This window comes from Sapajus apella, unplaced genomic scaffold, assembly GCF_009761245.1.
Source record: "Sapajus apella isolate SASKATOON/1434 unplaced genomic scaffold, GSC_monkey_1.0 scaffold58, whole genome shotgun sequence".
NCBI lineage: Eukaryota > Metazoa > Chordata > Mammalia > Primates > Cebidae > Sapajus > Sapajus apella.
Window position 1 is genome coordinate 13636364 of NW_022436998.1, and position 26321 is coordinate 13662684.

Here is a 26321-nt window from a genome sequence, read left to right on the forward strand (position 1 = left end):
ACATTTTCCAAATATTTGGTAGTAGGCCTAATCTCAGTGATTCTACAGGGATGTGGTATATCTTTTGGTTTATAATTTTAATATTTAGGAAAAAATCTAAGTCTCTCCTTTTGACTTTTTCTTCAATTTCCGTCCTGAATGCACAGATTCTTTTGTCAATGTTAGCATTCTGTTCCAAGCGTGCATTCAGAACAGGCTGAAGGCGCTTTTCTGTTAATAATATTAAATGAGATATTAGCATGCTTCCCATCTACTTAAGTTCCAAACAATGTCATGAACAATAGATACCTCTAAAGATTTTTGTCAGTCAAATTATAGGATTATTTATTTGATGTTGTTGCCTACTATGGTGACCACACTCAGTTTGTCATTTGTGGCTAAGTGTTGCCACCATTCCAGAATCCGATCATCTCCATAACACCCAGAAAGCCATTTCAATAGCAGAATCTCCTGACTTCATTCTTAATGGACATAGGATATCTATTAGTGTGTCTTTCCAAGGGTGTCAGAGTTTCCTTCATTGATATCATTCCCAGTGGCTTGGTAAAGGGACAATGGCCATGGTTAGGAAAGTCCAGATATGCAATCCAAGGAATATGTTCTATAGCCAGGGCAGAGTTGTCATAATTCCTGACCATATGCAGGTGAGGAATATCCTCAGAGAAAGGGGCTGAGACAGAAGAGATCTCTGAAGGATTTCTTGGTATGGAGCCTTCTCTCCTTATAACATGAGAAAGAAAAAACAACTAACTTGTTTGATCTTTGTCTCCCTAGTGTATAGACACTTCGTGGTATTCTCTGTGGTATTCTCTCTTATCTCCTTATAACACGAGGAAGAAAGAAACTAGCTTGTTTGAACTTTTGTATTTTTGTTTGTTTGTTTTTACTTTAGGTTCTGGGGTACATGTGTAGGTCATGAAGGGTTGTTGCATAGGTGCATACATAACCAGGTCGTTTGCTGCCTCTATTTGCCCTTCATCTAGCATTTCTCCCCATCTTTCTTATTTTGATGTATTTGGGGGTATAAAGTTTAAGACTCAGCCCTAATTCGGTATAATCGAAGGATACTGATGAACTTTGAATACTCTTTGGCCTCAATAAATATTTATAGTTTCTATGATTCATGCTTACTCTTTAAGTTCATTATCTTAGGTTTTTGAACATTGTAAATTATGTTTCTCATAGAACAAAGCCCTACTCAGTGGCTTCTAGCTATTTAATCCTATTTTGAAATGACCAATATCCTAGCCATCCCAGTGCTCTAAATAATTGAAATAAATTGTGGCACATTTGATTTGCCCTTAGCAAAATTTATAAAGGCTACCATTGATCACTAAGACAGCCAAAATCATCTGCCTAGTTATGATACAACATGTTTTGGTGGTTGCTTGAAGATAATGGTCTCAGGCTAAATCAATTTCAAGTGCAGACATAAAAATTATTGGCACTTTGAAAATTCATGCCATATTGCCATTTCTTTTGCATCCTTTCCTAAAAGTTTTAAAACTTTTCTAAATAAAATATGTTTTTTTGTAACATGGTACATATAGTTTATGATCAATAACCTATTGTTCTGTTGAAATGTATATGTATACAACATTTTTTCCTTTTACTCCCATATTCATGATTCTGCTTACATTACCTATTCATTTATTCACCTAGAAAATATGTATTATATTACTGCATTCAGCCTGACATTTCATGAGGCTCTTGGAGATATTATATTTAATAAGATACATATTAGAAATGCTATATTCAAACTTGAGTTACTAGCTAAAACCATCTCTGGTGCTAGAAGTCACAACTTTCTCTCCACCAATTCCTTAAAGTTAATTTCATGGTATAATAAGAAACAATAAGCTGCAGTGATAACAATATGTTTTGGAGGAAAAATCAAAAACAAAAGCAAACAATTAAAAAAACTTAGGTTAATATGATACCTACTATGGAAAAGCATTGACTGAAACTGGAATTATTATTTAAACCTTGTGATATTTGGTTTCCTATTGGTCAAATAAGGATGATGACACTTAGATTATACGGTTGTTCTAGGGATTTTAACTATACTTCTAATTCTCTACTACCCTTGTAACTACTACTTTGTTGTAAATTCTCACCACATATTTTGGCAGGAATATTATCTTCTACTCACCCAAAGACAGGCACATCAGAATTTGGGTACTTAAAGTAACAAAGTTCATATTATCTTTACCTACTTTTCTTCTTACTATTTTTTTTTTTTTTTTTTTTTTACCATAGGTGGGCATTAACCAGGGTTAGTTTACATGGCTATGGTGTAATACTTTCTCTGTCTTCAAGTCTATACAAATGCAACCTGTACACTATACATAGCTGATTATTTACTTATTTATGACTTTCTAAAATGCTTTTTCTTATTCAGTTTTGCTATCTTTTCAAAAGACTCCACAACATTCCAAATAAAAGAACATATTTGTTACTTCTGTAGTATTCTCTTGAAATGGTTTGGCTCTGTGTCCCCACCCAAGTCTCATCTCAAATTGTAATCCCCTCATGTGGAGGGAAGGACCTGTAATCCTCATGTGTCAAGAGAGGGAGGTGATTGGATCATGAGGTTGATTTCCCCCATGCTGCTTATGATACTGAGTGTATTCTCACAAGATATGATGGTTTCATAAATGGTACTTTTTCCTGTGATGACACACACTCTCTCTCACATGCTTCCATGTAAGATGAGCCTGCTTCTGCTTCCCCCCCGATTGTAAGTTTCCTGAGGCTTTCCCAGCCAAGTGGAACTGTGAGTCAATTAAATCTCTTTCCTTTATAAATTACCTGGTCTTAGGTATTTATGTATAGCAGTGTGAAAACAGACTAATATGCTCTATATGAAAAGCAAAGTGATTTTCTCTATATAGTATTTGCTCAATAATTATCTTGCAATTTATTTTGGCAGGTATAATCTCTTGAAAGTAATTGAGTTGCAAGAAAAATAATACCCCTGTACTTTTCCACATTATTTTTGTTATGATATTGAGAGGTGTGTTTAATTCTTCTCTTTAAAGAATACAAATCCTTTTTGAAAACTGAATAAAGTTATGCTTTTAAGTAATGGTAGTTGCTCTTATTTATTAAAAGGCAAAATATCTGTAAATTTTGATAATTTATGTAAATCATAAGTTCCTTGTGACATTTCAAAAATAATAGATATTTTAATGTCTTAAAGTATTGATATACTAAAATTGAGAATCCCTGCAACATGTAAAACAGTTTCAGTAATTTTATTCCTCCTTTTTGTTTATTTGAAAGTTCTATTTAAATAATATATTTTAGTGCGAAATATGAACACATTTTTTTTCACATATCATTTTTTTTTCAGAGCTCCGTTGTATTGACTTAATTGATATAACTAGCAGTGCTCTTTTCTATAAGAGAAGTTCCTATTGACAGTAAGGCTAATATGAGAGATGCAAAATCAAACCAAGAAAATAAAATGTATTTTTCACAATCCATTTAATTAACAAGAGGTCAAGCAGATCCATTGTCTTGTAAACTTTAAAACTTCATTTACTTTTATCATATAAAACTTAAATGTATCAGTTATAATATTTAGGATATTAATGATTCAAAATTCTTGTGGATTTTTACTCTCAAATTCTCTATAATCTTTCTCAATGTATTGTAAGAACTTTATTGAACATAATTAGTATTCTGTTTAGAATACAGAGGACCTGTTAACCTCGTTAAGCTAGGCATGATAGAACAATGCACAATTATATTTGAAGTTATCTCTGAGTAAAAATTCAAAATAATTTTTAACAAAATAGCTAGTGAATAATATGAATCAGTAGCTCATTATAAATGGTCAACTTTCTCAGCAAATATATATTTTTTGAAAGCCTGCTTAGTGCAAAGTTGCATTTTAGATTGCAAAGTTGTTTCTACTAAAATGAAATAGAGCATATCTACAATGTTAAGAGGCTTACAATCAAGAGGGACATTCAAACAAAAATGAACCAATGTGGTTATGCAAATATACATGTTATGTTGGAAGATTAATTGTTGAGGAAACAATATTTGTGTCTATATTTTTACTGTGAGAGTCAGGGTACAAATAAGCTAATTTTAACCTGGGTTTCCAAAATTAAAGAAGGCATTCACAAGTAGAAGAGATAAAGCATATGTTTCTAACAGTAAAAATAGCAAAGGAGAAAGTTGTAGAGCTAGAACAATGATTGCTGTGTTGAAAGAACAAAATCAGGTGACTGTGGCATAGGCTATGAAATGGGAAAATTATGAGAATGGAAGATGGCTATAGCAAAATTATGAGATTGTGGATGTGAAGATAAGAGATACAAATTTTATTTGAGGAGGTTTTGAAGGTTTTTTTTTAAAGGGGATAATATAATCCCAGTTAATTGTAAGAAGTTTGCATTACTGATTGCAGTGATGAGCTCCTGAAGACAAGGTAAGAGAAGTCAAGAAACTAAGCCAGAAAAGTGATGTGGAATTGAAGATATTTTTTTTTTGAAAGTAACTAAAAAGAAAAAAAAAATGACCTGTATAGTTGTTAACATACTAAAAGACTTTTTTTGTTCCACTTTATTGTTTTTCTTTTTAACTTTATTTTAGGTTCAGGGGTACATATGCAGGTTTGTTACACAGATACATTGCATGTCACTGAGGTTTGGTGTATGAATGATTCCATCACCTGAGTAGTGAGCACAGTGCCCAATAGGTAGCTTTTCAACCCTTGCCCTCTTCCCATCCTCTCCCGTCTAGTAGTCCAGAGTGTCTATTGTTCCCATTGTTACAACCATGTAGCTCCCACTTACAAGTGAGAATATATGATATTTGGCCTTCTATATTTGTGTTAATTTACTTAGGATAATAGCCTCCAGCTGTATCTATCTTGCTGCAAAGAATATGATTTTGCATGGCTGTATGGTCATGGTATTCCATGGTGTATGTGTACCACAGTTTCTTCATCCACTTCACTGTCGGTGGGCATCTAGGTTGATTCCACATCTTTGCTATTACAAATAGTGCTGCAATGAACATATGAGTGCAGGCATCTTTTTTTGTACAATGATTTACTTTCTTTTGGGTGTATAACCAGTAGTGGGATTGCTGCCTTGAATGGTAGTTTTATTTTAAATTATTTGAGAAATATCTAAACTGGTTTCCACAGTGGCTGATTAGTTTACATTCCCAACAACAGTGTATAAGCATTCCCTTTACTCTGGAATCTTGCCAACATCTGCTATTCTCTGGCTTTTTAAAAATAGCCATTTTGACTGTTGTGACATGCTATCTCCTTGTGGTTATAATTTGCATTTCTCTAATGATCAGTGGTGTTGAACATTCTTTTTTTTCATATATTTCTTGGCTGCATGTATGTCTTCTTTTGAGCAGTGTTTATTCATGTCCTTTATTTGTTTTAAAATGGGGTTAGTTTTTGCTTGTTGGATTGTTTAACTTACAGATTCTGCATATTAAACCTTTTTCAATGTATAGTTTGCAAATACTCTCTCTCATTCTATAGATTATTTACTTCATTGATAGTTTCTTTTGGTGTGCAGAAGCCCTTTAGTTTAATTAGGTTTCATTTATCAATTTTTGTTTCTGTTGAAATTGTTTTTGGGGATTTAGTCATAAATTCTTTGCCAAGGCTGATGTCCACAATGGTATTTTTAAGGCTTTCTTTTACAGTTTATGTCTGAAATTTACATCTTTAACCCATCTTGAGTAAATTTTTGTACATGGTGTAATGTAGGGGTCTAGCTTCAATTTTCTGCATATAGAAAACTAGTTATCTTAGTTCTATTTATTGAATACAGAATCATTTGCCAGTATGTGTTGAAGATCAAATTGTCATAGGTGTGTAGCTTTATCTCTGGATTCTGTGTTTTATTCCATCGGTATGTGTCTGTTTTTGTACCAATACCAGGCTGTTTAGGTACTGTACCCTTGTAGTATACTTTGAAGTTAGACAATGAGACACCTCTAGCTTTGTTCTTTTGCTTAGCATTGCTTTGGCTATTTAAGCTCTTTTTTTATTGGCATATGGATTTTAGAATTGCTTATTTTCTAATTTAGGGGAAAATGATGTTGGTAGTTTGAAATGAATAGCATTAAATCTGTAGATTTCTTTGGACTATTTGGCCATATTAATGACATTAATTCTTCCAGTCAATGAACATGGAATCATTTTCTATTCATATGTTTCATGTGTGATTTCCTTCAGCAGTGTTTTGTAATTCTCCTCATAGAGATAGTTCACCTCCTTGATTAGCTGTATTCCAAGGGGTGTGTGTGTGTGTGTGTGTGTGTGTGTGTGTGTGGCTATTGTATTAGGTTACTGCAAAATTGCAGTTATTGTATTAGGTTAGTGGAAAAATTACTTTCAATGACAAAAACCGCATTTACTTTTGCACCAACCTAATAAATGTGATTGCATTCTTGACATGACTCTTAGCTTGAATGTTATTGGTGTATAATAATGCTACTGATTTTTGTACATTGATTTTGTACCCTGAAACTTTACTGTAGTCCTTTACCAGCTCTAGGAGCCTTTTGACAGAGAGTTTAGGCTTTTCTAGGAATAGAATCATACCTAGAAAATCAGTGAAGAGGTGTAATTTAACTTCTTTTCCTATTTAAGTGCCTTTTATTTATTTCTCTTGCCTGAGCTCTGTGACTAGGACTTCTAGCACAATGTTGAGTGGGAGTGGTGAGAGTAGGCATCCTTATTTTGCTTCAGTTCTTAAGGGAAAGGATTCCAGTTGATGCCCATTTTGTATAACATTGACTGTGGATTTGAAATATATGTCTGTTTTGTTATTTTGAGGTATGTTCCTTTGATGCCAACTTTTCTAAGGCTTTTTATCTTGAAGGAATGCTTCAAGATAAAAGATATGGATTTATCAAGAGACTTTTCTTCATCTATTGAGATGATTATATGGTTTTTGTTTTTAATTCTGTTTATGTAGTGAAACCTTTGTTAGATTTTGGTATCAGAATGTTACTGGCTTTTTAGAATGATTCAGAGCTTCCGCCATCTCTGTTTTTTGGAATAGCTTCAGTAGGGTTGGTACCAGATGTTGTTTATATATCTGATATAATTTAGCTATGAATCCTTCTGGTCCCAGACTCTTTTTCGGTAGTTTTTTTTTTTTTATTCAATTTAAACTCAATATTGGTCTATCCAGAGCTTTTATTTCTTCCTGACTCAGTCTTTGGAGGTGGTGCATTTCCAGGAATTTACCAATTTTCTCCAGATTTTCTAGTTTGTGTGCATAGAGATGTTCATAGCAGTCTCAGAATCTTTAGTATTCCCTTTGGATCAGTTGTAGTGACACCTTTGTTGTTTCTGACTGTGCTCATTTGGATCTTCTCTCTCTTTTTTAATTTGTTAATCTAAATATGGTCTACCAATCCTCCTGTTTCTTTCAAAGAAACAGCTTTTGATTATGTTGATCCTTTGTATGGATTTTTGTGTCTTAATATCATTCAGTTCTTCTCTGACTTTGATTATTTCCTTCCTTCTGCTAGTGATACCTTTTGGCTGTGTCCTCCATCCATATCTTGTCTTGAATTCCCACGTGTTGTGGGAGTGACCTGGTGGGAGGTAATTGAATAATGGTGGCAGGTCTTTCCTGTGCTGTTCTTGTGATAGTGAATAACTTTCACAGGACCTAATTTATAAGAAGGAGTTTCCCTGTACAAGCTCTATTTTTGCCTGCCACCATCCATGTAAGACGTGAATTGCTCCTTGCCTTCTGCCATGATTGTAAGCCCTCCCTAGCCATGTGGAATTGTGAGTCCATCAAACCTCTTTTTCATCCCAGTCTCATATGTCTTTATCAGTAGCATGAAAAGAGACTAATATATCTAGTTTTTGGGTTAGGTTGTTCTTGTTTTTTTGAATTCCTCTGGTGCAATATTAGATTGTTAATTTAAGTCTTTATAATGTCTTATTGTAGATACTTAGCATTATAAATTTTCCTGTTAACACTGATTTAGCTGTATCCCAGGTATTTTAGTATGTTGTGTCTCTGTTTTCATTTATTTCAAAGATTTTTTAACTTTCTGCCTTAATTTTATTGTTTACCCATAAATCATTCAGGAGCAAGTTTGTTAATTTCCATGTAATTGTGTGGTTTACAGGGAGCTTCTTGGTATTGATTTCTATTTTTCTTCCACTGTGTACTAAGACTATGGTTAGTATGATTTTGATAATTATGAAATTATTTAGATTTGCTTTATGGCCAAGCATGTGGTTGAACTTACATATGTTCCATTTGCATATGACAGAAACATATATTCTGTGGTTGATGGATGGAAAGTACTGTAGGAATCTATTAGGTCCAGTTGGTCAAGTGCCAAATTTAACTCCAGGAGTTCGTTTTTAGTTTTCTGCCTCAGTAATGCGGCTAACACTGTCAGTGGAGTGTTAAAGTCCCTCGTTCTTATCATACATCTGCCTAAGTCTTTTTGTAGGTCTAGAAGTATATGCAATATGAACCTTGGTGCTTCAATGTTAGACGCATATATGCTTAGGATAGTTAAGTCATTTTGTTGGATTTAGCCATTTACCATTATGCAGTGCCCTTCTTTGTCTTTTTCTAATGTTGATTATTTCAGTCTATCTTATTTGATATAAGAATAGTGATCCCTCCTTTTTTGTTTTCTGTTTGCATGACAGATCTTTCTCTAATCCTTTACCGTGAGTCTGTGGTTGTCACTACGTGTGAGGTGGGTCTCTTGAAGACAGCAGACATATAGTTATTGTTGTTTTTTATGCAATTTGCCACTCTATTCCTGTTAAGTGGGGTGTTAAGATCATTTACATTCAATGTTAATATTGATATGTGAGGTTCTGTCCTATCATGAATTTGTTAGCTGGTTGTTTTGTAGTTCCTATTCTGTAGTTGCTTTAAAGGGTTTGTGGGCGATGTACTTGGGCATGGTTTTGTGGTATTCTTCTTTCATCTCCATGTTTAGGATTCTCTTAAGGATCTCTTGTATGGCTTGTCTAGTGGTAATAAATTTCCATCACAATTCCTTATGTAAAAATGTTTTTATTTTTCCTTTCCTTATGAAGCTTAGTTTGGTGGGGTATAAAATTCTTGGTTAGAGCTTCTTTAAGAATGCTAAACATAGGCCCACAGTCTCTTCTGGATTGAAGGGTTTATTCTGAGAAGTACACTGTTATCCCTAGGGAGTTTCCAATCTGAGCTTTTAAGATTTTTTCTTTAGTCTTGACCTTAAACAGTTTAGTGATGATATGGCTTGGTAATATTCATTTTGTATTGTATCTTGCAGGTGTTTCTGAATTTCTTGTATCTGAATGTCTACCTCTCTGGAAAGATTAAGAAAATTTTCTTGAACTATTCCTTCAAATATGTTTTCCAGATTGTTTACATTTTTCCTTCTCCCTAAAGAATGTTAATATTTCATAAGTTTGATTGCTTTATATAATCCCATATTTCTCACACTTTGTTCCTTTTTGTAATTCTTCATTAAAATTTTTGTCTGAATGGCGTAGTTCAACAGATTGTCATTAAGTTCTGAAATTTATTTTCTGCTTGGTCTAATCTATTGACAAAGCTTTTAATTGTGTTTTGAAATTCTGTAAGTTTTTCAGTTCCAGTAGCTCTGATTGATTTCTTTTTAAAATGTATACCTCTTCCTTTATTTCTTGGCATGCTTTACAGGTTTCTTTATGTTAATTTTCAACCTTCTCTTGGAGCTCATTGAGTTCTGTTATCCATGCTTTGAATTTTCCATCTGTTATCTCTGTACCTACATTTTGACTTTGCACCATTGCCCGAGAGTTAGAGTGAGGCTTCAGTTGTCACACATTTTGAATTTTTATGGTGGCAGAAATCTTATACTGTTTCCTTCTCATCTGGAGAGGATTGTATTGGCTAGATGTTGCTTCTAAAGTCCTGTGCACTTCTAGCAGCAGGTTTTGTATTGGGCTGTGTGGTTCAACCTACAGGCCAGTAGGTGATATTTGCAAGTAAGAGCCAACTGCTATGTAAGCAAGTAGGTATGAACTTGATCATTGTTTACTGTGAGGTAATTTCTGTAGTTTCAGGTGAAATTCTGAATACTGGGGTGTCTGATATTCTGGGCTTCCTGTACTGTGGCAGGACACTGCTAGGCAGAGCTGGAGCCCCTCACTTGGCCATGAATATACCAATGGTGAGTGTAGGCACCTGTCACGATGAGGGTGGCTGGGTGAAGCGCCTGGTGAAGTGCATTGAGGAGGCTGCTCCAGCTCCCTGTCCTAGACAGGCAGGGATGAAATCTGTTTCCCTACCACACCCCTGTTCCAGGTCCCTTGACTCCTAGTTCATATGCATACTATAGTCTATCTCTGGGCTACAATATGATTGAAACCAACAGGAAATGCCTGTTTTGTAACTCTCCATGGCAGTGATTTCATGGCACAATGTCATCACTCAACCCAATATAGATACGTTTAGAGCTTGTCTGTTCTTCCATGTGGCAGGATCACTACCTCTTGTAAAGGAAAGGAGGGCCCCATCTTTGCACTAATGTGAGCATGCAATTGAGTGTTGGTTGTTGCAGTGTCAGCTGAGTGGGTTGGACCAACCTCAGGCCCTGACGGAACAGATCAGTCACCAGAAGAGTCTGAATGGGGTAGGTAGTTCCTCAGTCCCCAGCCTTCCAAGTGGCCTGCTGGATAGTGTGTATGAGTCCTGAGGGGGCTGGGCCTGGGTCGGGTTAGTGCAGAGTTCAGGTGTTGGCTGTGATAAGGTTAGAAAGGGTGGTATACTCCCTGGTTCACCAGCCAAACTCTCAGGCGGGGGCAGGAAGAACACTTAGGCAGTGGGATCCAAAGGAATTATCATAGGTCTGTAAGGGTTGAGTTTTCAAAAGGGTCCTGAGCTGCAGGTGAAATGTACAGGAAGGGAAGGATGGTTGCGCCATGAATCTTTCATTGGAAAGGGTGGGATCCCTGAGCCAGGGCAGTAGAGACTGTGGGCTGTGGGGTGGCAGTAATACTCACACTTCTCTTTCACTCAAATGATGCCCAGCTTTACTGTTGAGGGCATGCTAAAATACCAAGCATTTTGTTACCTCTGAGAGTTTTGTTCCATGGAAGCACAGACACATGACCCACTGCAGTGTTCAGGTGGGGTGGGTGATTGTGCTTGAAGTGCAAGCCATGGAGCCTTGACTGGCCAGGAGCAGTGGGGCTTTGGTGGGGGTGGCGGTCGCAGTCTGCAGCCTGCGTGTTCCCTGGGGCAGTGCAGAGCTGTCTCTGCCAGTAGAGTTTAGGCAGCAGGAGGGTCACTGTGGTGCTAGAAGCCCAACCTGACTAGCCTCGCTTGGCTCAGAATGCAGAGCTGTATCCGCCTACAGAGTTCAGGCAGGAATGGGATCATTGTGCTGGACACCCAAGCCGAGCTTCCTAGCAAGGAGAAACATAGCAGCCTGTCTGCTCCTCAGCACAACTGTGGCCTCTATCAGAGCTATGGCAGCTGGCCACCTGGCTGCTCAGGAATCCAGGACCTGTGGGAATCCACATGAGAGACTCTCACTCACTTACCCTCTCCCTGTTTTCGGGAGGTTCTCCAGGCTCCACGCTGGTTCGGGTAGGTGGCAGCTGTCTGACTTCGCTACTCTCTGTTCTCTGTGAGTACCCTCATTTCCTTGGTGAATCCCAAAGTAGTCTCTTAGACAAACCACTTGAATAATTGCTATTTATTCTCCACTTTGTTTTCTCCCTGCCAGAGTGGTGCACACTAGCTGCTTCTAGCCAGCCACCTTGAACTTTGTTTTTTTATATCAAAGCAAGATCAAAAAAGGAATGCCTTACTTATGTCCTTTCCTACTCTGTCACATTATCAAACGTGTATACTGACAGTATAATTAGCCCCAAATGGTCTTTCCCATTGATCTTGCTGCCTGATTTCTATCAGGTAGCTTAGCACCAAGGAACACAACGTATGTCACCTTTAAGCTGGGGGGTCATTCTGTGTGATTCAGTATGGGTGACTAATCTTAAGTCTGGTCCACTGGAAATGTCCTGAAATAATAAACATTGACATAGCATCTGTCTTTGTCAAGTCCAACTGAATATTTCTGCTTCTGCCATTTTGCGATTTACTACATATTAGTAACATATTAATTTCAGTTAAATCTTAATATCTAAAGTATGTATGAGAACAAGTAATAATAACTTTATTTTCAAATAAAATTTGGAGAAAGGAGGTAAACTAATGATCAGTAAAATGTAGTTCTATTACTATTTAATCCTAGGGAACAATGCCATCCTTGGAAATCTTTTTTACTCCTATGTTTTGATTACATTATTACCTGTCTGATCATTATCAAGAAAAAGACAATTACAATAAATTGTATTATTCAGGAATAATAATGTAACAAACATTGAGTTAATAAACTATAATTATACCCATTTTGTAGTTAAATAACTTAAAATATATAGAGATGTAATTATTACTAGAAGCCACATTTCAGGAAAGTGGGAGAGTCACTCAGGGAACCCTGTTCTTTCTCATGCTGAATTCCAGACTTAGAGGCATTCTTTGATATTGCATTTTTAAATATTTCATTATTTCCATATGAATTTCTAAACCTCAACAATGCTTTTCATTGCAGTGTTCAGGCTGGGCTTGCTATCTGTCTTTCTATAAAGATAATGTTAAATATTATCTCTACCTTGTGTTATCTCATTGTCAAAGGAATTCTAAAACTTTAGTATTAGTTCTGCTTAAAAATACACCCAGTTTTAGTTATAAAGGTACTGATGATGTTGAAAGTAAAAGTTAGCATTTGCTGGTCAGTTAACACTTGCTAGGGCCTATCTTAAATTGATCCCAATACAATTCAGAGCAGTTAAAATATACAGAGGAAGAAAGATGAATGGCTCTGTAAGGATATGAAGAATTTCTCTCTGCCCAGAACAACTTCTTTCACAACACCTTCATTGTGATTACAACTCATTACTCAAGTTTCAACTTAGAATTTACTGCCACAAATAGACTTTTGGGTCCCCACATCAGTTCCTGATAATGCATGGCTATGTACCCCTACCTGTATGTTCCCTTTTATCTTTTATCGTAACAAAGCACTGTGAACCATGCAAGTGCAGGAACTTGTTCACCATTGCATCCTGTTCTTAGCAACAATGTGGCTTAAATTGAATAATAAATGAACTAATTATTGAACTAAATTTCTCCCACCTCCACATTCTTTTGCATTTGATCTAGAAGGAATCTCTAGTTTAATCCTGGCAGGTGCTTTTGGCAACTGAAAAAAACATGCTGAGTCTGTCTATGATTTCAGGCCAGAAGTGGTATACAGTTCTTACATCAACTGACAAAGTCCTACCTAAACATAATAATGCGTTCGCATTTTCCACTTTTTGGAGCCTATACTTTCTCTAAATTCTTAAAAATTATCAGTTCATGTAAAAGCACATCATGGAAATAAGGGATTATTAACTCCCATCAGAGCAACTATCAATTGAAAGGGTAAGAATCTTTAGTTAATATCTTGGCTTCCCACCTGTTCCACAGACAATTGCTGGCAGGCTTTTCGTAAGCTTCTCTGATGACCTGTAGTAATATTGTTTAGTTCTAAATCAGTATCCTTAGGCCGGGCGTGGTGGCTCATGCCTGTAATCCCAGCACTTTGGGAGGCCAAAGCTGGCGGATCACGAGGTCAGGAGATTGAGATCATCCTGGCCAACATGGTGAAATACTGTCTCTACTAAAAATAAAAAAAAAATTACCTGCGCATGGTGGTGCATGCCTCTAATCCCAATTACTCGGGAGGTTGAGGCATGAGAATCACTTGAACCAGAGAGTCAGAGGTTGCAGTCAGCCGAGATCCTGCCACTGCACTCCAGCTTGGAGACAGAGAGAGAGTCCATCAAAACAAACAAAATAACCCCCTGATATTGGCTTTCTCTCCATTGTATTCCACATCCCATGCTCCTTCATTCCTGTTCTTTAGAAATCCCAATTACCTAAACTCAATTCCTTGTCTCAGTTGAGACCCTCAGAAACTATAAAAATTTATTGATCATTACATTTCTAGATTCATTCAGGTTTTTCCTCCAAAGACAACTTTGCTCACTCCTCTCTGAACTTGAATCATTATCCTGATTTCCACTTTTAGATTGCTATGATATACAGCATGACAAGGTGTAATACTAATGTAGCAATGATAGACTCCATTTCTGTGTCTATTCCTCCCACTCTTTCTGCAGCTTATTAATTTTAAGTTTATGCAATGACTACCTCTTCATATCCAATCTCTTTGTAGTGCTGTAGGTATAACTTGCTCATTATACTGTGGCCCTTGCCCTAGATACTAAAGATGAAATACCTAGAGACCAAGGAAAGGCTGAGCTGGAATTACTTTGAATTTCAGTGAATCTTAATTCAGAAGCATATTATTATGGTTATTTAAAGACATCTCTTACCTATCGACCTATCTGTATGTCCTTTCTCTTCGAATGCATCCAAACTATATATATTCTCATATACATATATATTCACATATATATTCTGTATGTGTATATATGCATATTATATACATGCAGGGATAATATATATCCTCATTTATTACCCTATTTTGAGTTACTTGTTCCCCATTATTATATGTAATAACCCCCTTCATCTCAAGGGTATGGAATTTTGGCTTTAAATTAGGAGAGTTTGAAAAAATACTATCTTATTTCTTATTTGGAATAGTAAAAAGATGGAGAAAAAAATAAGCTTAGAAAACTACATAATAAACATAAGAAAGGCAGAAAAACTCATCTCTAAAGAAATGGGGGATAGAAAATGAATAACTACGAATTCATCCAAGATGATTATTGCATTCAGGGGCTTCCTTTATGAGAAAGCATCAATTCTAGCACTTTCTTATGTCCCAGTATGTCACATTTCATTGACTATTTTTCAGCTTGTATGAAAAATATTGTTTTTTTTTTCTGTTCATGTACTGAATTGCAGTGACTGAATTTCAAAGAATAAATCATTTGCTAAGCTAGAATCAGCCAATTTGATTACAATGCATTATGTATTAAATGTCTTTACATTTGTTTTGCTAAAACTTTTGTTATAATATTTTCCTTCTGTGGTCAAGGCAATTAATCTTCTTCCCTTTTCACTCTTAATATTTTGGTCAAATTATACTGACTTCATAAACTCAGTTGAAAAGTGTTGGCATGTTTTTAATAATGTGGAATATTTATGGTAAAATTGGTATTGATTTCACCTTAAATGGTGGAAGAATTTATGAGAAAAGATTAAGGTGAAAAAACGTTTCTTTGTAGGAAGTTTTTTTTTTCTTCCCATTCTCTTTATAATAACTTTGCATGAGTACTATTAAAAAGTTTTGTTTTGTTTTTTAAATTTTGGAATTATTCCTGATTCTATGGGAAATTACAGAATAGTATATATTTAATAATATGGCAGACATATAAGATAATCTATATCTCTAGCTCATATCTGGTCAATATATCTTTTGTTAAAGTCTAGTGATATATTTATACACAGATTCTCTTACAATTTTTTCTAAGCTTATTTGCTTTTTATTTGTTGTTCTCTTTTGGACATAGACATCTCCCTCAAGGAAGAAGTCATTCTAAAACTTTTTCTTTTTGTTTATCATAACAAAAAGATCCATAACAAATACATCCATAAATTAACTGTCACAATGCCTACCACAAACAGGCTATCAATACTATCTGTCCACAATTTATCATAGTAAACTAATTTGCTTATTTGAGAGCATTCATTAATTATCCTTGTGAAGAACATTTACCCATTCTCACATTAAGCTGTGACAGAATTCAATGGGAGCGAAGTCTTGGAAAAAAAGAGATTTTCAGGGAAGTAATTAACTTGTCACTGTAATTATGCCAGAAGGCATAAGAGATAATCATATCGTTCAGTCAGCAACTATAAAAGTGTATGTGTATATTCATGTATGTGTGTATGTGTGTGTGTGTGTGTGTATGTATGTATGTATATATTTTATTTTATAGCAACTCATAAGAGTAAAGTGTATACCTCTGATTGTAAAGATACATGATATATTTTTGTTATTTTATAACTGAGGCCTGTTAAGATCATTTAGGGTAAAGTATTACTGACATGGATATGTTTGCAACATAAATGGTTTAAAAAAGGGAGAAATTCTCAAGGCTATTCATAGTAACATGGAAAAAGTACATATTCATTAAATCAATGGATTTAAATGAGCTGTAGTAAAAAAGTCTTTGGAAATATATGGAATCTCAATCACAATATAAAAAAATTAATGTTTTCTTTAAAAAAATGAATTAATAAGTACAATATTTATTTTTTTTGTTGTTGTTTTTGTTTGTTTGTTTGTTTTTGGTACTTTGCGCTCTGGGGGACATGTGCATATCCTGCATCCTTCAGGACTGTTGCGTAGGTACATACATGCCGGGGTGGTTTGCTGTCTCCACACCCCGCTTCCCCTGGTCACCTACATCAGGCATTTCTCCTGGTGTTATCCCTCCCCATCCTCCCTGCCTCCTGCTATCCCTCCCCTTCCCTCCCCTCCACCCCCACACCTAGCTCAGTGAGTGTTGTTCCCTTCCCTGTGCCCACGTGTTCTCGTTGTTCATCATCTGCCTATGAGTGAAAACATGCAGTGTTTCATTTTCTGTTCTTGTGTCAGTTTGCTGAGAATGATGGTTTCTAGATTCATCCATGTCTCTTCAAAGGACACAGACTCATCGTTCTTTATGGCTGCATAGTATTCCATGGTGTATATGTGCCACATTTTCTTTGTCCAGTCTATTATTGATGGGCATTTGGGTTGGTTCCAGGTCTTTGCTATTGTAAACAGTGCTGCAACGAACATACATGTGCATGTAATAGAACAATTTATAATCCTTTGGATATATACCCAGTAATGGGATTGCTGGATCAAATGGAATTTCTATTTCTAGATCCTTGAGGAATCGCCACACTGTCTTCCACAATGGTTGAACTAATTTACACTCTTACCAACAGTGTAAAAGTGTTTCTTTTTCTCCACATCCTCTCCAGCATATGTTGTCTACAGATTTTTTTAATGGTCACCATTCTACCTGGCATGAGATGGTGTCTCAATGTGGTTTTGATTTGCGTATCTCTAATGACCAGTAATAATGAGCAGTTTTCAAATGTTTGCTGGCCACATATATGTCTTCTTTTGAAAAGTGTCTGTTCATATCCTTCGTCTACTTTTGAACTTCTTGTAAATCTGCATTAGTTCTTTGTAGATTCTGGATATTAGCCCTTTGTCAGATGGGTAGATTGCAAAATTTTTTTCCCATTCTCTTGGTTGCTGGTTCAGTCTAATGATTGTTTCTTTTGCTGTGAAGAAGCTCTTAAGTTTAATTAGATCCCATTTGTCTATTTTGGCTTTTGTTGCCATTGCTTTTGGTGTTTTAGTCATGAAGTCCTTTCCTGTGCCTATGTCCTGAATGGTGTTGCCTAGGTTTTCTTCTAGGGTTTTTATGGTGTTAGGTCTTATATATATAAATCTTTAACTGAGATTAATTTGAGTTAATTAATCTCTGAGTTAATTTTTGTATAAGGTGTAAGGAAGGAGTTCCAGAGTCAGCTTCCTGCATGTGGCAAGCCAGTTTTCCTAACATCATTTATTAAACAGGGAATCCTTTCCCCATTGCTTGTTTTTGACAGGTTTGTCAAAGATCAGATGATTGTAGATGTGTGGCATTGCTTTGGAGGCCTCTGTTCTGTTCCATTAATCTATATCTCTGTTTTGGTACCAGTACCATGCTGTTTTGATTTCTGTAGCCTTGTAGTATAGTTTGAAGTCAGGTAGCGTGATGCCTCCAGCTTTGTTCTTTTTGCTTAGGATTGTCTTGGTTATGAGGGCTCTCTTTTGGTTCCATATGAAGTTTAAAATTGTTTTTTCCAGTTCTGTGAAGAAGGTCAATGGTAGCTTGATAGGCACTTGAAGGTCATATAATTTAGAATTCAAATTTTCAGACAAATCTATTTCCTAATAGTGAGAGAAGTCACTACCTTCAATGAAAACTAGAGGAGGTTAATCTTTTCTGAGTGCTGCACTTTCCCTTCCTTCTCCCTAAAGTCAGAATCAGTTTAATATTTAAACTGAGTAAATCTTCCAGAAATGTGTTTCTTACTTATACATCTCTCCCATCAATTAGCTGATAAAAACAAATACTGCTTCAGGAAGTTCGCAAGGGTAATAATAGAAAACAAAATAGCCTGATGGGAAGATAGGCTATTTTCCCTTTTATTTTTACTTTTTCATTTGTAATGTTTCCCATTTGATAACTTAAAGAGTCTGTAAAATGGACCTGTATGTAAATCTTGGTATTTTCTATTTACCGCAATTTTTCTTCTTGAATGTAGTGTTTGTACCTGTATAATAGCATTTTAAATCATTAAATAAACCTGTACATGTAGGTAAACACATATAATTTTCATATTACCAGTTAGTAAACTGGGGAAACTGGTCCAGCTCAAGGTCATACCAATTTCAGAAAAGGCACACATATAAAGGTAGATTCTTCTACAAGTTGATTTTGGGAGACTAATAAAGTGCATAGATAGCATTTTGTAAACTGCAAGACATATTAACAATTGAAATATTCTTATTATAATACTCATATTAAGAAACATTCTCAAATATAAATCATATATAAATTGTTTGAAATAAAATATAAGTTTAAGCCTCCATTTTATTTTACTGTTATTTTATTTATGTAAGTAAAAGACTGTGTTTAAATTCCTTTTGCTTATGTGCTTAAACAATTCTGAGTTAGAGACAAATTTACAAATCAATCGCAAACAAAATAACCAAGGTAGTAAAATTCTATCTAATTAACAATCTTAATGGAATATAATGGATTGGTTATATTTACTGAGCTGGAAATTAATCACTGATTTTGTTTTCAAATTAGAAATATGATGTGCCAGGTTTTGTTCTATGATTAATGTTTTTTCCTCTTTTACTTCAATACTACTTATGTAGAGTACACTGATTTACAAACTATGCTATCCAATATGCACGTGAAAATATTAAGGCTTTGTTTTATTATAATCAGACCTCCTGTTTATCTAACACTCAACTAATAAGCATTTGCCACTTTACAGGTGTATCATTTCATTTATAATGCCATTTTATTCCCTTAAATATAAGATTAACCCTGCTGTTAGTGAATTCCAAATTGAATAAACACATAATCCAATAATTGTTAGAACAGAAAAAATACTCCTGGCATATTTGTTAAAACTTCTGAAGAGAATATTTCAGGTAGTAATGTGCAAATAGGTGATTCAAATACATGGAGATATCTATTGAAAATGTGGCCATAATACTGACTCTTTCTTTGAATTTTGCTGCCTGCAATAGAATGTACTGCGTAACAACCCAGTTCCTCTGATTGTTTGTACTATTTAAATTACTGGAAGTCTTAGTTTGCAAAAACCACTAGGTCACTTGGATTTTACTTTACAAACATATTATTGTTAATATAGAAGTATTGGTCAAAAAAGTTAGCAATCTTCAGTTGCACAACATGGTATAGATCATGTTTTTTGGTGTTTATTAAATTATAAAATTGAACAACACAAATTTAACAATCTTAGAGAGAATCAATAGTCCTAAGAGCATTTTCAAATATGCTGATGATCCTCAGGTTGAAAAATTTGCTATTCTGTCTCATAGCAGAATAAATGGTTTATGAAACAATTTTGAAGAAAATAATCACTAGCCCTTTCTTGTTTTCACCACCATTATCATTATTATCTTCACAGTTATTTTGAAATGTACTAATTTGATCTCTGGCTATGTATATTGTTTTTGAGATTTCTAATTTTCTAATTTCAGATGATGAAACTTTATTTTCTTTGCATAATCAATTTTCCCTACTTGAATACATTAATTCAAATTATGTATCTCCGGAAATATTTTTATATTATTTGCCACAAATATTTTTATCATAATGATAATAATTATACTCACTTGAAAAGTGCCAACCAAAATATTACAAAATACCTTTAGGGTGGAAGATTAAAATACCAAAATTTCTTCCTTTTCTTCACAATGTAGGTACTTATAGAGGGTTGCTTATTTTGATGAATTGGTTCCTGAAATATAATTATTTAGAAATCAATAAACATACATATTTATACAGAAAGCATATCAAGCAAATGATGAGTTTTCTGTGGAATAAAATAATGTCTGGCCATTGTTTTTGAAATCTAGTAAAAATTTGTGTACACTTTTTAGAGAAAAAAAAGAATAGTAGTAATTGAATATAAAATTTACCAGTACAAGTATTTATAAAGAAAAACTGAACAGGCAATTGATCATACATGTATACTTGTGCTGTACTTTTAAAATAGTTATTACAGAAAGGTGTTTTTCAAGATGGTTGACTAGTGACATTTTATGTCAGTTGTCCTGTGAATAATTTACCAGTTAATATTTGTGACTGAAATGGAATATTGAGGGGATAATTCTCAAGCATGTCAGAGAATTCACAGAAAGGAGCTGAGGCACAAAAAAGAAGCAAGAGTTTGGCAGAGATTGAACCCCAGTGAAACTGAAGTCATATGGAAAGGGTAGGTGGGGGTGTTTTTGGCTCTTGTCATTCCCGTGGCAGACTGCTGGTTCCTGAAATGCTGGATAGCTGCTTTGACCTTGTGAGTACAAGCACTGGTGAAGGTGGTAATTTGGTAATGTCTTTAGGGTATACCAGGCTTCCTGGTCACACAGTGTCACTCTTCCTCCTTCTACAGACAAGGTGATGTGGTGGGCATGATACTCACTGTTCATTCGTATTAAACCTCTGTCCTGCCAGGAAATCTCAGTCCTGTGCCTCCTCATCACTGGATCTTCTGTGAATATCTCCAGCACCTGCTTCAACTGCAGAAGTCACAATGGGCCAACAAGACTCAAAGGGAGCTGTGGGGTTCGTGGTGGTCTGACTCTTAGAACAGGCTACTCCTAGGGGAAGGAAGAATAAGAGTGCAGTCACCAAAGGAGAACCCTCTGGACAAAGAAAATCAAAGTGTGTGCTCTCCTGTGCCTGAGAGGCCCCTGCCTGTGAGCAGAAGGTGACTGTGATCCTTCCAATAGAGACACAGGTGCTTTTCTGGGCTCTGTGAAGGAATATGGTTCTTCCCCCAGCAGCCAGGTGACATGGGTGTTTGCACACAAACATGGAGAGGGAGATTTCTCCTCTACACCCCACCCAGCCCTGCAGATGCAGTCATAGCTGTATCCATGTGGGACTGGCAAAAATATGCCTATGGACATCCATTCAAGGGCCAACAGGGCACCTGCATCCCCACTAGCAGTGTGTTCACTGGGCCAAGGTTCACTGGAGGCCTTCCTTATTTCTTCATGGAGCAGCAACATTTCTACAGCAGAGATCAGGTAAGACTTAAGGCTGTCTGTTTTAGACTGAGATAAGAGGTTCTGTCGCCAAAGCCATTTCAGTGGAGAGCTGCAAAACACGTGTTTTCTGTGACTGTCAACTACAATGCAGCCTGGGGACAGATGACAGTATCCATCTAAACTAAATATATGAGACATGGTACATGATTGTGATAGGAAGGCAAATCACATTCCTGCTTGCCAAGGATATGAAACTGGTACAACCCCCCTCCTCTGCAAAGACCTTGACACAACGCACACCAAGCTCTCATTGCCACCCCTACTAGGGCTGGTGCATGTGCTCATCATTGAGGTATCTGAGAGTGAGCTTGAGTTTCCAGTTCTACTCAATTTTGCCCCAGCTTCAGGGATGAAAATTAAACACAGATCATCACTGGACATACTACAGACCAGCCAATCACCTGAGACAATGTAACAACAGTCAAGCACATACTCATCTGCTTCTGCCTCAGCTAGCTCTTACCTATAAGTTTCACCTGCTGATGTGGAGGTTGAACTGCAAAACCTAATACAAAATATGCTGACAGAACTGCAGAGCACCCTCAAATGAGATGAGATTTCTGCGATCTCCACATCCCAGCCCTACAGAAGGAATAAGCCTCCTAATATGCCCAGTATATCACTACTACAAGCAGCATTTTAGAAAGACACTGAACAAAGGCTATCTAACACCAAGGAACTTATACAGAGCCTTAGGCCTCCTACAAACACCAAGAATTAAAATTACACAATGATTAAAAAAATGCATGACACTCACAGATTTAAAAAGGTAGAAAGAATTTCCATCTAAATGAAAGCAAATTCATGGGAAACAACTGGGCAGCCTAATAAAACAGTGTGTTTACAACACCTATAAAGTATCTTACTAGCCTCTAGCAATGGTGCCTTATCAAAATGAAAATTCTTAAATGCCAGATAAAGAATTCAAAATATGGATTGTAAGGAAGCTTATTGAGATTGAAGCAGAAGTTGAAAACTAACACAAAGAATTCAAAAAAACAAGTCAGGCTATAAAAAAAATTACTAAAGAGATATGTATTTTTAAAAAACAACTTCCAAAAATGAAAAATCATTGAAGAAATTACAAAATATAGCTGATAGCTCTAAAAATAGGCTTAACTTAGCAGAAGAAAAAGTTTCAGAGCTTGAAGATCAGACAATTGATTTAACCCAGTGACAAAAAAATAAAGAAAAAGACTTTTTAAAAGTGATCAAAGCCTTTGAGAAATATAGGGCTGCATAAAACATCAAAATTTGTAAGTAATGAGTATTTCTGAGGGAGAAGGGAAGAAAGTAGAAAGTCTGGAAAACCTATTTGAGGGAACAATGAGGAAAACTTCCCTGGTCTTCCCAGAGATTTAGGTACTCAGACAGAAAAAGCTCAGTTTCTAAGCTATAATTATAAAACATAAATTGGCAGAATGGATGAAAAAAATTCTAACGATATGCTGCTTACAAGCAATGCATCTAGCTAGTAATTATATACACAAAGTAAAGGGGTGAAAAAATATATTTCATGCAAACAGAAACTAAAAGTAAGCAGAAATATCTATGCTGATTTTTTTTTAAAAAAAGCAGACTTTAAATCAACAACAGTTTAAAAAAGACAAAGTATGTCATTATATAATGATAAAGAGGTCAATTCAATAAATATATATAAAAACTCTAACAAAAATATGCACCTAATATCAATTCATGAAAGAAATACTACTAGAAACAAATACTGCTAGACCTAAGAATGAAGATAGACATATTTTCATTGTGGGGAAATAGCAACACCCACTTTACAGCATGAGATAGATTACTGAAGCAGAAAATCAACAAAGAAACACTAGACTTTATTGGATTCTAGATCAAATAGAACTAACAGATGTTTACAAAACATTCTATCAAACAAGTGGAGAATATACATTGTCCTCATCAGTGTGCAGAACATTCTTCAAAGTAAACCACAGGTTAGGCCACAGAAAAGTCTTATTACATTTTAAAAAATTGAAGTCATGTCAAGTATGTTCTTGGACCACAGTAGAAAAATAAAACCTAGAAGTCAACATCAAGAAAAAAACTGAAAATTATACAAATACATAGAAATTAAACTACCTGTTTTAGAATGCTCTTTGGATCAATAACAAAATTAATATGAAAATAAAAAATGTTTCTGAAATGCATCAAAATAGAGATACAGCATACTAAATTCACTGGAGTACGGCAAAATCAGTGCTAAGAGAAAAGTTTAGAGTGATAAATGCCTAAATCAAAAAGAAGGAAATATCACAAATGAACAAGCACCACATCTCAAAGGACTAAAAAAAAGAACAAATTAAGCTTAAAGCTAGTAGAAAAAAAATAAGAAAGATCAGAGTAAAATTAAATGGAGACAAAAAAGGATCAATGAAACAAAAAGCTGATTTTTTTAAAGGATAAACAAAATTGAAGACCAGTACCTAGATTGACCAAGAAAAAAAGAGAGAGGATTTAAATAAGCCTGATCAGAAATGAAAAAGGAGACATTACAACTGATACCACATAAACGCAAAAGACCATCAGAGACTATTATAAGCATCTCTACACACAAACTAGAAAACTTAGAGGAATTTTTTTTTTTTTTTTTTTTTTTTTGTAGAAAGTGAATTATTTAGAGAGAGATAGAGAAACAGGAGAAGGAGAGAGAAAGAAACAGCTAACTCTCACACTGAATGAGAGAATCCAGAAAGATGGAATCCAGGAGAGGAAAGCAGCTTCCACACTGAGTGGAAGGGAATAGAGAGAGAGATGGAGTTTAGGAGGGGAAGACAGGCTTCCATGAAAGAGTATGGAAAGGGACTCCAGTGGGAAAATCCAGGATAGAGAAAGATGGTTTCCATGAAGAGAGTGTTTGTGGAAGGGGATCCAACCTGGATGGCATACAACCTCTCAAGATAGAACCAGAAAGAAATAGAAATTTTGAGCAGGCCCATAATGGGCAGTGAGTGAATTGGTAATATAAAAATTCCCGGTCAAAAAAAGCCCAGGACCAGACAGATTCATGGTGAAATCTATTGACACCAACATACAAAGAACAGGGACCAATTCTACTGAAACTGTTCCAAAGTATCAGGGAGAAAATAATACTCCTAAGTCATTATATAAAGCCTGTATTACCGTGATACTAAAGTCAGGCATGCGTGCGCACACACACATACACACACACACACACACACACACACACCCTACAGGCCAATATCCTGAACAAATTTAGATGCAAATACCCTCAACAAAATACTAGTGAACAAAAGCATGTTAAAAGGTTAATACACCATCACTGAGTTTTATTATCAAGCTCTTTTAATCAAGTTTTATTTCATGGATACAAGGATGGTCCAACATATGCAAATCAATGAATGTGATTCTCCATATAAACATAATTAAAAACAAAACTATGTAATGATCTCAATAGATGCAGAAAAAGCATCTGATAAAATTCAGCATCATTTCACAAAGGAAAAAATAACAAAATTCAAAAAGCCATGCATAGACAGAATATATCTCAAAATAATAAAAGCCATATATGACAAACCAATAGGCAATGTCATATTGAATGGGAAAAAGTTGAAAACATTTCCCTAAGAACTGGAACAAGACAAAGATGGCCACTTTCACCATTCCTATTCATCAAACTACTGGGAGTCTTTGTTACAATAACCAGGCAAGAAAAAGAAGAAGAAGAAAAAAGATATCCAAATTGGAAAAGAGGAAGTAAATTTTTCTCTGTTTGCTGATGATCAAACAGAGATTGCTGAACAATCTATAGATTCAGTGCAATTCCCAGTAAGACACCAATGCCATTGTACACAGAGTTTGAGAAAATATTCTAAAATTTATTTTGAACTAAAAAAAATGACCAAATGGCTTTGCAGTACCATGGAGTATTAATCAGCCATAAAAAAGAATACAATCATGTATTTTTCAACAACAAGGATGGAACTGGAGCCTATTATCCTAAGTGAAATAACTCAGAAACAGAAAGTTGAATACTGTGTGTATTCTAAGTAGGAGCCAAAGAATATGTACACATGGACAGAGAGAGTGGAATAATAGAAACTCTAAAATCTGGGAGGATGGGAGTGAGTTGAGGGAAGGAAAATTACCTATTGAGTACAATGTACACTATTCCTGTGATGAGTACTCGAAAAGCCAAGACTTCACCACTACAGAATAGATCTATAAGTAAACTGCACTTAAATTTTGTAAATCTATAAAAATAAAAAAATAGATATTATAAGATTAACATATGAATTAAATTATGATATATCAATGGTACTAAGGCAGAATATTGACAAATGAAATAAAACGACAATTCAAAAAATCTATGCCAATATTTAAGCTTTATATTTTTTAGGATGGTTGTAACATTATAAATATTTATACAAGAGGACTTCTTTACATATTTATTTTGTCCATTAAATACAAGAAGAAATTGAGAATCGAAGATATCTCACCAACGTAGGTATTGGGTAACATGGGACACAATTTTAGTTTTCTTTAGTATTTTTTAGTTGTTTCTTCCATTCAGCCTGAGAAAATTTTCAACTCAGCCAGAAAATTGAATTAAAATATTATTTTCCCTTAAACACTGCATCTATTTTAGCTGTTTGACCATAATTATACTTCTAGCATGTACTTCCCAATTTCTTAATCTTTTTTTTTATTTAGGACATTTTATTTTATTTATTTTTATTGCATTTTAGGTTTTGGGATACATGTGAAGAACATGCAAGATTGTTGCATAGGTACACACATGGCAGTGTGATTTGCAGCCTTCCTCCCCTTCACCTATATCTGGCATTTCTCCCCACGCTATCTCTCCCTAC

The 26321-nt window shown here is 35.2% G+C and overlaps 1 long non-coding RNA gene across 1 annotated transcript; it reads right to left on the reverse strand.

Moving 5' to 3' along the window:
• Positions 1-880: 880 nt before the first annotated feature.
• On the reverse strand, positions 881-26321 carry LOC116528463. Its single transcript, XR_004259039.1, has 2 exons — positions 26284-26321; positions 881-979 (listed from the first exon to the last, which is right to left on the reverse strand). It is a non-coding gene; the product is annotated as an uncharacterized LOC116528463 (long non-coding RNA).